Below are 12,530 nucleotides of genomic sequence, written 5' to 3' on the forward strand. Positions count from 1 at the left end.
TTCTCACTACCATCCCAACCATACCAAATATGACACGTCTATTCCTCTCAGATCAGAAAGTACCACTTTAAAGCATATAAGGGAATTGCTAATGCTGTCCTATGAGAGGAGCAGGATTCACAGTAGTGAAAAACACCTTTGGGGGTTTTCACTACCAGGACATGTCTGGCCTTTTACTTACATATCACTCTGCCCTACGGATTGCCTAGGGCCTACCAAAGGGGTGGCATGTGTAAGAAAAGGGGAATTTAAGGCTTGGCAAGTAGTTTTAAATACCATAATGGGGAGCACTTTACTAGGGACTCACAAGTAAATGAAATATGTCATTTGGGTATGAGCCAATGTTACCATGTTTTAGGGAGAGTGTACATGCACTTTAGCACTGGTTAGCAGTGGTAAAGTGCCGACAGTCCTAAAGCCAACAAATACGAGGTCAGAAAAAGAGGAGGAGGGAGGCAAAAAGTTTGGGGTGACCCTTCAGAGGGGCCAATTTTCCAACACTATACGTTTCCTCCTCCCTCTGTAAGATCAGTTTGAGAAATAAATAAAGGATCCTTTACCCCACTTTCCCATTCCTTTGCAATCCATACCACAGGATGAGTTCCAGGCACCAGGCTGGCAAATTCTTTCTTGATTGACTCTATGACCCATATTTATACTTTTTTAGTACTGCATCTGCATCCTAATTTGACGCACAAGCGGCGCAAACTTACAAAATGTAATTGTATTTTGTAAGTTTGTGCCGCTTTTGCGTCAAAAAATGACGCAAATGTGGTGCTAAAAAAAGTATAAATATGGGCCCAATGTGTGTAAATGAATGAACAGTGACGGGGCAGGAAAATCTAAATGTAGTACAAAATCTCCACTGAAAGGGACTCATGTTTACCGCCAGTATGGTAAACCCATGTGCAAATTTCTGAAACAGTGGGTGGGCCTCACTAATGAGGATGGAGAGAAATCATTGCCTGAAAACAGTACCTTTGACCTAAACAGATTATAAACAACATAGGGGCCAAAAAGTGGGTGCTCTTTTTACAGTGGCATGGGGAGGCCACCAAATGCAAACATGAATTCCACATCTGTGGTACGTAGCAGACCCAGGAATAGTTGGAATGCTACATAGGTCAAGTAAGAGATAGCATTACGGCTTGTGCTTCAACTGCTGTACCCTGTCCCTATCTATTCCCCCAAATCACCATACCACAAGAAAAAGAGAAGGAGAGCGATAAATCCCATAGTGAGTGATGTGTTGAATGTTTTCCCCATTTCAGAAGATAGGGCAGGAGGTGCAGCCAGATATGCACCTGGAAACACAGCAGTGCCTATTGACCCACCCTCAAGCAAAGCACAAGGAGGTAATACACAGGGGAGCTCTGCAATACAAACAATTGACAACAGACGATCAGGCAGAAGCACATCAAAAGTTAAACAAGAAACACAGTCCACTTCCATGGAGCGGTCTAGAAGAAGAATGTATTCGGTCCAGATAGGTGTAGAGATCCCTGTAAGCGCAGCCCCATCATTCCCTGAGAGACTCTAAGATGAACGGCAGACCGACTGGAGAGAAGATGCTTTCAGAGAGAGGGCTGAAGCATCACCTCACTCTAGCAATGCAGATGACGAAGACCCCACCCCGTCTGTTCCTGATACCATTCTCCCTTTGAGAGACTACCCAGCTCTTGGGGGTAAAGTCACCATCCATGCTCCTTGGACCCTTCTGATTTAATGAGCAAAAGGAAACAGTCCCTCAATATTATAGAAAAACACACCTAGTTATGGGAACATTTGCAAAGGGTGTACAAACCAAACTGGGCTGTTGTGAATCAATTTCTGCATTTAGTGGCACCAAGTAAAGTGAGAGAATTGGCTGAAAGGTAGGCAAGGCCAAGACAGGCCTCAGGAATTATGGGGCCTAAACACAGAAAAGGATATGCTGTAGAATGCTATTGCTAATGTATGGCTGGTGTGGCTTAATTGGCTAACTTTTCAAAATGGTAACAGAATACGGGCGAGCCACCAGCAGATTATTTAGACAGACTCAAGGGTGTGTCTGTGAGGCATTCAAGCATTGATCATACAATGAAGATGGTTCCAGAATTTTGTGCAGGGATTGCTACTTAATGTGAAAAGTCAATTGATGACAATATGTATTGGATTACACACTAAACATCTAGCAGAGCTAGTGACAATTGCCAATCACAGAGTGGCTTTGCAGGTATGAAAGATAATGTTGAATCTACACAAATGGCTTTCAAATTGCAGAATGTGCATCGGAGTGTAAAGGGGAGATGACAGGGAGCCCCAGCATGGGGGAAGCAAAGAAAGGAACCAACAGGGGGACAGAGGGAAGGGGAACAGGCAGGGGTTAATGGGAAGGGAAAAGGAAAAACAACAGGCAGGAGATTCATGTTTTGCCTGTGAACCGTTGAGGTAACAGAAAGTGAATTGCCCTAACACTACTTCAAATGTACCTGGTCTTGGTGACTCGCCTGAATTTTGGATTATATCACGCTGAACCCTTATCGTGAATTTTAGGGCAGCTTGAGAAGTTCTCACTGTCCTATCAGTTCCTTATTGATCACAAAGGTCCCTATGTTAATTGTATGACAAATGACATCACTTACCTCATTGATACTGCTGCCAGCCACTCTGTGGTGAAAAATTCTAAATTGCCTTTATTTTCTCACTCAGGCTTGTCCATAGATGCTGTTGGTATTTCAAATCTGTGTGTTCCCCACAACATTTCTGATCCCGTCTCCATCACTCTTGGCCCTATTACAAATAATCATGCTTTTGTACTAAGTCCTACCTCCGCAGTCAATCTAAGGGTCATAATATACAAGCTTATAAAAGTTTAAAGCAATGTGTTCTGTACACCCAAAAGTCTACTTCAACATACCCCAACACTGCAAGCTTGTGGTGCTGTCTCTACTTAGTGAAAAGACATAGGCCCTCATTACAACCCTGGCGGTCGGTAATAAAGTGGCGGTAATACCGCCAACAGGCTGGCGGTAACTACCGCCAAATTATGACCATGGCGAAAAGATCTCTGAAAGACAGCCAATGTACCACACCGACCGCCAGGGCGGAAACAACAGCCATCACGGCGGGAGCCGCCTACAGCCAGGTGGAAGCCAATGTTCCACCCACCATATTATGACCAGACATTCCGCCACCTTTTCTGGGGCGGTACCAACGACATCAAAAGCCTGGCGGAAACAGAGCTCAGAAGGGAAAGGACTCACCATTGGAGACACAGGTAACAACCACGCCACCGTGGAACTTGAACTGCATGTCTTCCCGATGATCTTCTACGTTCTGCTCCACCATGAACACCAATGCCGGCAAAGACGACAACGGTGAGTAGACTCCTAGCACACAAGGGAGGGGGGGAAGAAAACACGATTGACACACATGCACAACACAGTCCACACACACACACCATACACACAACCAGATGCATTATAAAAACATTTTTACCCCGTCACTCAGCTGAATAATGCAAGGACAAAACAATTTCGCAAAAGTGAATGTAATGAGATCAACACAGTATGAAAAATAAGTACGGCAAGATAATAGATATATACATATTTACAGAAAAAGGGACACAGCCCAGTCCACAATGTTGGTAGGTGACATGGACTGAGGCCACACATGTCACCTGCTTCAACATTGAAAAAACACTGCAGGGGCATCAATTTGTAAATAGGTAGGCACCTCAGGGGGTCGGGGACGGGGGGCACCTCAGCTGGGAGATGTAACAAAACCACTGGTTCTGGAGGGGACAACATGCCCTGTGGTTGATCCTGGGGAGTGATGGGCCACAGTCTCTCAGGTGGGTGTCATACCCACAGGTTCTGGAGGGGGCAACATGCCCTGTGCTTGATCCTGGGGAGTGATGGGCCACAGTCTCTCAGCTGGGTGTCATACCCACTGGTTCTGGAGGGGGCAGAGTGCCCTGTGCTTTATCCTGGGTAGTGATGGGCCACAGTCTCTCAGGTGGGTGTCATAACCACTGGTTCTGGAGGGGACAACATGCCTTGTGCTTGATCCTGGGGAGTGATGGGCCACAGTCTCTCAGCTGGGTGTCATACCCACTGGTTCTGGAGGAGGCAACATGCCCTGTGCTTGATCCTGGGGAGTGCAAGGCCACAGTCTCTCAGCTGGGTGTCATACCCACTGGTTCTGGAGGGGGCAACTTGCCCTGTGGTTGATCCTAGGGAGTGATGGGCCACAGTCTCTCAGCAGGGTGTCATACCCACTGGCTTTGGAGGGGGCAGGCCGCACAGCAGCCCATGGAGGCAGGATTACATACTGTCCGCCGGTGATGACGGCTGCACAGTTGGTGGTTGAGGCTCCGTCACAGTTCCTGGCCCAGGCACCTTGGTCTTCCTGGCTGCTGGGGCAGGCTCCTTTCCCTTCTTGCCTGCAGGGCCGCCCAGAGGACATCTACCCACCCACCCTTACATAAGGCCTTCACACACACCATTCCATGCATTCATGCCACATGCATCGTGCTCACCTGTTGGTCTGGAGGCCCATACAGCAGTCCATACTGGGGTAGGACCCCATCCACCAGTCTCTCCAACTCCTCTGAAGTGAAGTCTGGGGCCCTTTCCCAGGTCACACGGGCCATGGTAGGTTCCAGACACAGGTCACAGCACCACATGCAGTGCAGGTCCTCTCCTGCAAGTGAGGTATCAGATAGAAAATGGCAGTCACGTCCACGGCGGTGCATACCGTCATCGCCGGCGTAGATCACCATTGGCCACTGTAAACCATAGGGCACAATTATAACCGAAGAGGAGTTGCACAGCGGTTCCCAACCGCCTCCCGCAAAGGCACACAAGGTCAGCGGAATTACCCTCCACACAGGACAGGCGGATGCCATTTCGGTGGGGGGAGGCCCTGAAAATGCTGCGTCACTGGTGATATTAGGACATACTGGACAAATCACACTGACCCATTACAAGTTAACAGGAGGCAAAGTTCTGTTGTAGCTCCATTATTTAATTTGTGACCATCTCCTCAATCATTTGTCCCTTATATTCCTACCGCTCGGATGAATAGGAGATGGAGACATATCCCTGTGTACAGACCCCTGGTGGACTTGGCAACACTGGAGGACAGGCACATTATTCCCACCTATAGACTTGACAGGGCCACAATCACAGGGCTGTGTGCCCAATTGGAGCCTGACCTGATATCTGCTATCCATCACCCCACCGGGATCCCCCCTCTTGTGCAAGTGCTATCAGTGCTCCATTTCCTGGCAACTGGTTCTTTCCAAGTGACAGTGGGCTTGGCAGCAGGAATGTCACATCCAATGTTCTCAATAGTGCTGGCAAGAGTGTTGTCTGCCCTGATTAAACACATGTGCATCTACATTGTTCCCCCCCAGGTTGAAGATTTGGCCACTGTGAAGGCAGTGGGACATAGCCCCAACATAACTGGGGTGACTGATGGCACACATATTGCATTTGTCCCCCCCCCACCAGAATGAACAGGTCTTCAGAAATCAGGAGAGTTTCCACTCTATGAATGTTCAGATGGTGTGCCTTGCGGACCAGTACATCTCCCACATCAATGCTAAGTATCCTGGGTCGGTGAATGATGCCTTTGTCCTGACGAATAGCAGCACCTCAAATGTGATGGGCCAACTACAGAGGCAAAGATGTGGCTAATAGGTGAGCCCTGGTTCCCACCCAGTATATGTTGGTGAATGGGTATGGTGTGGGCCATATGGGATAGTGTGTGGCAAAATGTTGTCCCTCAATATTTGCAGGTGACTCTGGTTACCACAACATATCATTCCTGCTGACCCCTGTGAGGAATGCCAGGACAAGAGCAGAAGAATGTTATAATGAGGCCTATGGGCGAACCAGAAGGATAATTGAAAGGACCTTTGGCCTCCTGAAGGCCAGGCTCCAGTGCCTCCATCTGACAGGTGGATCCCTGTACTACTCACCCAAGAAGGTCTTCCAGATAGTTGTGGCATGCTGCATGTTGCATAACCTGACCCTCAGACAGCATGTCCCATTCCTGCAGGAGGAGGAGGCTGGAGATGCCTGTGTTCCAGCAGTGGACCCAGTGGACAGTGAGGATGAGGAGGCAGAAGATGAGGAGGAGGACAACAGAACATCTGTGATCAGACAATACCTCCATTGACACACAGGTAGGACAGTGATACTTCACATTTCAATTACATTTGTTTGAATTTCTGTGGCACTGGCATGCTGATATTTCCCACTTCTATGCCCACTTACTGTTCCCTCTGCCAATTAATTTTGCAGATGTTGGTGACCTCACTTATACTCCTGGTGTGATCACTGCAGCCAGCTACAGGTAATGAATCTATGCTCATTTTCTGTACAGTTGAATTAAAATGTTTGTACCTGTTTCAATGAATACATAATTGCTATACATGACATACTCCAAACTTCTTTTTTTCCAAGGGTGTTTTTTGAAGTGGTAAAATCTAGAGGGGCAAGTGCAATTTGATGGGGTGCTGATCGAGGAAAGTCCAGGGTATTGCTCCAGTCTGTTTGTAGCACAGGTGCAATGTCCATGGGGACATAGGAAGTGGAGCAATGGCAGTTCAAGGTGGACAGGGTGGCTGTGTGGGACACAAGGGGGACAATCAGGAGAGTCTAATTTCCTGGTGGGGGTCTTGGCAAGTATCTCTGGCTTCTGTCTGGGTCGCAGGGAACGTTTGCCTGTGGTTCACCTTCTGCAGGGGGAGGGGTGCTGGTGGCCTGTGAGTCCTATGGCAGGGCCTCCTGTCTACTAGCGGTAGTGGAGGTGGAAGGCTGTTCAGGTGTCTGGCTAGTGGCGGGGGCCTGCTGTTGTGAGACTGCCTCCCTCATAATATTGGCCATGTCTGCCTGCACCCCTTCTATGGAGATCAGGGTGTTGTTGATGGCCTGCAAATCTTCCCTGATCCCCTGGTACTTTCCCTCCTGCAGCCACCTGTTCTCCTGCACATTGTCCAGGATCTGGCCCACAGTGTCTTGGAAATGTTGATAGGCTCCCAGGATCTCTGCAAGTGCCTCCTGGAGAGTTGGTTCCCTGGGCCTGTACTTCCCCTGGCGCACAGCACTCCTCCCAGTTTCCCTGTTGGCCTGTGCCTCTGTCCTCTGAACTGTGTGCCCACTCAATCAATCAATCAATTGCATTTATAAAGCGCGCTACTCACCCGTAAGGGTCTCAAGGCGCTGGGGGGAGGGGGAGTCAGTGCTCAACCACTGCCACCGACCCTAGGTCCCTGACTGTCTTGGGTATGAGGTGAGGCCCTGGGGTCCCTGCAGAGGTGGACACACTGCTGATTGACGTGTCCTGGGGACAGAGGTGTGGGTAGGCTCGGTGGGTGCTGTGGTGCTGTTTCTTGATGGGGGAGGCTCTGTGGTGGAGTGTGACTGGGCCTGGGTAACCGGCTGTCCAGAGGTCCCTGATGGGCCAGGTAGGTCAACCAGATCCTGAAGACCAGAGTTGTTGTCATCACTGTGGGCCTCTTCAGTTGGGGGACTGGATAGTGTTGGCATCTCCTCTCCACCGACATTGGCTGGGGTACTTGTGGGGATGTAAATGATGTGTTATGGTTTCTGTGTCTGACATATTGTGCATCCGGGGCTTCCCCTCTTTAGTTGTATTTGCCCTGGCAGTTTTCACTTGTGTACGTTGGTGTATGGTGGGATGATTAGTTCTCTATAGTCTGCATGCTTTAGTGAAGAGTGCCCATGCAGGGCGGTGAGTGGTTCCATGCATTGGTAGAGCATGCAGGGCTTGGCATTGGGATGACTGAGATGTGATGGTGGGGTGTGTGGGATGTAATGGAGTGATGGGAGTGAGGGTGGAGGTATGTGATGGCATGCAGGTATGGGGTAGTAGTAGTAGAGACTTGACTTACCAGAGTCCAGTCCTCTTCCTACTCCGGCCAGGCCCTTAGGATGCAGGATTGCCAACACTTGCTCCTCCCATGCTGTTAGTTGTGGGGGAGGAGGTAGGGGTATACCGCCAGTCCTCTGTACAGCAATCTGGTATCTTGCTGCAATGGAACGTACCTTCCCCCGCAGGTAGTTCCACCTCTTCCTGATGTCATCCCTAGTTCTTGGGTGCTGTCCCATGGCATTGACCCTGTCCACGATTTTCTGCCATAGCTCCAGCTTCCTAGCTATCGATATCTGCTGCACCTGTGCTCCAAATAACTGTGGCTCTACCCAGATAATTTCCTCCACCATGACCCTCAGCTACTCCTATGTGAAACGGTGTGACTTTGTGGTGCCATGGGTGTTGTGTGAGGTGTGTAGGTGAGGGTGTGTTCGGTAATGTGTTGGAGTGTGTGATGTGGGGTGCGTGAATGGTGTTTTGGTGTGAATGCTGTGTGGCTCTAGTTGTGTCAGTGGTCTTGATGTCTCTCTGCTGGAAAGGGCTTGAAATGGCAAAGGGTTGTGGGTACTGTGGGTGTGTGTTTTATAGTGGTGTGGGTGTGTGGGTGTGGTGTGCATATGGGTGTCAGGTGTGTGTTGTTTGAATTGTTCAATATGGTGTTGTTTTGTTTGTGTGTGTCCATTTTGAGCGCGGCGTTCTGTACTGCCAATGATTTACCGCTGTTGAACTTCTGCTGTGGTGATTCGTGGGTCATAAAGTGATGGGCGTAGTTCTGTTGGCATAATGGTGTGAGTTTTGATACCGCCAGTTTATCACTGACCTTTGGTCTGGCGGACTTATGTATGTGGCTGAATACTGACGGATTTGTGTGTGTGTATCATAAAATGGTGAACGGATATCCGCTGCCGCTGCAAGTTGGTAGCAGTCAGTGTGGCGGTAAGTGGGATTTACCGGCAATGTCATAATGCGGACCTTATTGTCAACCTGTCACAAATGACACATAGCTTACCCAAGATATAACCAGTTTAGTTTCTCAGTTGCCCATCAGGTTATGGACCAAAGGGGCCAACGATGTGGGGTTTAGCAGTTTCATAGAACCAACAAAAATCAAGATCAACCAACTGAAGAAACTGCTTTATATTCCTAGTGCCCTCTAAAGCTCAGAGATGAGGCAGGGATTTGTCCCATCACTGCTGACCTAATAAAGCACAAGGTGCTAGAACTGATTGTTAGCAGATGCAAGACCCTGATTCTTCCTATAAAAAGCTGGGAAAGATCAAGATTACAGATTGGTCCAACATTTTAGGGCCATCGGTAATGTGGTTATCCCTTTCTTTCCTGTGCTCCCCATTCTTGCAACCATTCTTTCTTGCATCCTCCACTAGAAACTAGTGGTTTACTGTGGTTGATCTGTGTTCTACCTGTTACTTTAGATCAACATAAGGTTGACTCCCTCTATGTCCTAAACTCTATAAGAAGGGGAATAAGACTATTAAGGAGAAATTGGAGTTCTCTCTTCCCCAAGTTTGAAATCTTGATCATGAAATTTCAGTCGTAAAATGCAACTTATTACCCCAGTGAATTGCAATTATCCACAAGTTGCCTCGTTCACTGACTGTCTCCCAGGTACAACCCTTCTTGGGTATGACTGGGTGCTGTAGACAGTGGATCATGGGTTTAGCCACAATGGCAAAACCCTTGCATGATTATGTCATAAAAGAATCTCTGAACTCTTGCGGTGCTCTAAAGAAGCCAAAAATATATTTGTACATATAAAAAAAGCCCTGACCTCTGCACCCACTCTGGGGCTCCTTGATTATGCGAACTCTTTACTTTGTATTGTCATGAACACAATGTTTTTGCCCTTATGGCACTTGGGCAAGATAAAGTATGTCAGAACAACCCCGTAGCATATTATCCTTCCATCATGGGCTCAGTCACACCTGGACGACCTCCATGTCTCTGATCTGTAGCTGCTGCTTCTCATCTTGTTGTAGCATCTGAAAATATTGTATTGATTCTTGCTGTACCCCTTCTTGTTGCTGCTCTTCTCACCACTAAAATGTAATATCTTTCTACTGCCAGGTTGTCTCAGTATGAAATATTGTTGCTGTCTGCTTCTCGTATTACTCTTGTCCATTGTCTTCTTTGAACCTGCCATGACTGACACCACCATTGGGCAGGGAGAACCTTGTGCTTTTCTGCTTGCAGCTGAGAATGTGACAAACCCTGGTATTGATCTAAACAGATGAATCAATGTATTTTGAAGATGGACTATCCCTCAGAAATAATGACGGTCTACTGGCTGCAGGCTATGTTGTATGCACTGCATATAAAATTGTAGAAAGCTGCTGCCTGCCCTAAATGGGCAGTGTAGAACTTTGAAATACAACATGGCAGTAAATTTAAAATGCTTGAGAATGTGCAATAAAGCAAAGGATTTGCTAATATTTCAAGCAGCTCAAAAGTAATTTGACAAAAGATAGTGTGGTACACTATGAGGGAATACTTTTTTTAATTACAATGTGACCCCTGAGAATCTTTTTTGTGTTGTGCACAAGTGACCAGAGTAGAATTCTAATGTACTTTTTGGTAACAGCGTTCAAAAATGTGAAGATGGAAAGAACAATGAGAGACAGAGTGCAGTGAGTCATTCTGCAAATCTCTCATAGGATTCTCTGATATGTATACTACCAACCCGTGTCCTTTAGTGGCCACCGCAGTCAAAACAAAGGTTCTAAATAATCCTGGATATACTCCTGGTGAAAACAAAAGATAGGCCTGCTGTGGGTCAAAGTCTGATAATGGAAAACAAGTCCTTCCCATTTCCTTAAAATGACTGCATATACTGCAGTCATTGTAAACAGAGACACTGCACAGGATGGAAGTCCCCACATCCCCCCAAAATAGTTAAACAAACCAAGGAGATAAATTGGTGGCCTAAACAGAAGGAACTTATAAATATTGCTAGGGGTTGGCCACGTAAACATTAGAGAATTTTGGGCAAATGGTGGGAATAGTTTGGGCTGGTGGGTATTTGAAAGGATGTGTATTCTGGGGACTCTGGGTGGTCGTGGATGGTAGCGTACATAAGATTGGTAATGGATGCTTGGTATTGCTACTAGTTGTACTAGGTTTCCACAAAAGCAATAAAGCTGCTGTATTAGAAAAAAATCCCTTCATGCAAATTTGAATTCTTCGTTTTTTTAGTACATGGCTAAAGGTTTACAACCCTCATTATTAAAACTATTGCAATTGATATTTCTGAAAGAAAAATAGTCATTTTGCTTTTGAAAACTGCCCACTGCATCCAGTCATTCCAAACCTTTGGTAAAGTAAGACTTTGTCAATGAACTCTGTAAGTCTGAGAAGTCGCCCTCCATCAGTGCTGTTTCAAGTGTTTTCGGAGGTGCTGCCCAAAATAAGTTCCCCAGTCACTCATGTTATCAAGGTACCAATGAGCTAAGCAGTGCACACAAGCATATTCTATAGTTGAGCACACATTCCACCTAAAGGTAGTTCCACAGGGCTGTTCAATTAGAGTAAATAATCCCACTGTCATCATGCATAGACAGACTCGCCGCAGCAAGCAAGAAGAACAAATAAGGAAGTCTACAGTATGTGGGGTTGAATAGCACCAATGGCAAACAAAGACAGATTTGATACAGCAAGCAAGCAGAATTAAAATAGCAAGTCTACATGTTTGGGCTGAACAGCACCAAGGAAAACAAAAGCTTGAACAGTCACAAATAGTTGCAGGTGCCACTAAAAGAAATAGGACTACTGAACATACTACAATCAGAAAGTTGAATACATAGCTATATATGGAAGCACTAGTAACATTAAATACTAATTAGTGATAATTAACTGAGAGTTGAACAGGATGAAAAGTGCAGACAAGGTGGAGGATAAAATGCACACTGGGCATATTTCTGACAAGGGTGGTGAAAGAGAAACAAATCAGCCAATGTGCGGCATTAAATAATAATGCAGGCATACCCTGACACTGGCATAAGGATATAATGAATGGTATGGAAGTTCAAGCAGTGCTAGAGAAATGGGAGGAAAGGGTGGATGCTGTATAACAAATGAGAGAAATGTAGCAAAAGGCATTGGAGTGCAGAGACAGGATCATCATGGTGCTGCTTAACTATCAACTATTATTAGGTGAACCAGTTACAGAAGGAGGCATACAAATATACAGAGGTTCAACATGTACTGCTTAAGGCAGTTGGCTACAACACAAATGTGAAGAGAGTAACCAATATTGTTACAGAGGTAACGAAATGTTAAGATGCACCATTGCACATATTAGTAGAGAGAGTGTTACAGATTTATACCAGGTGAAAGAACAGTGCAGGCCTAAATTCCACAATAATGCAAGATAGGTGAAGAGTTCACTGGAAAATAGAGTGTATAATCAGCAAGGTCTTAGTTAAAGGAAAACCTGCGTTTGCAAGCTTAGTGGAATTTATGGTCACAGTACACAAGCACATATTCTGTATTCTTGGTAAACTGAAACCTTGACTGCGAGAATATGAGCAGCAGATAGAGATAGTCAAGTGTACAAAGAATCTGATAAGGAGTCTTGGGAGCAGAGCAATACAACACACATACATACACAGGCATATGAAAGAGGCAAA

Source organism: Pleurodeles waltl, chromosome 5 (assembly GCF_031143425.1).
Source record: "Pleurodeles waltl isolate 20211129_DDA chromosome 5, aPleWal1.hap1.20221129, whole genome shotgun sequence".
In the NCBI taxonomy this organism is placed as follows: domain Eukaryota; kingdom Metazoa; phylum Chordata; class Amphibia; order Caudata; family Salamandridae; genus Pleurodeles; species Pleurodeles waltl.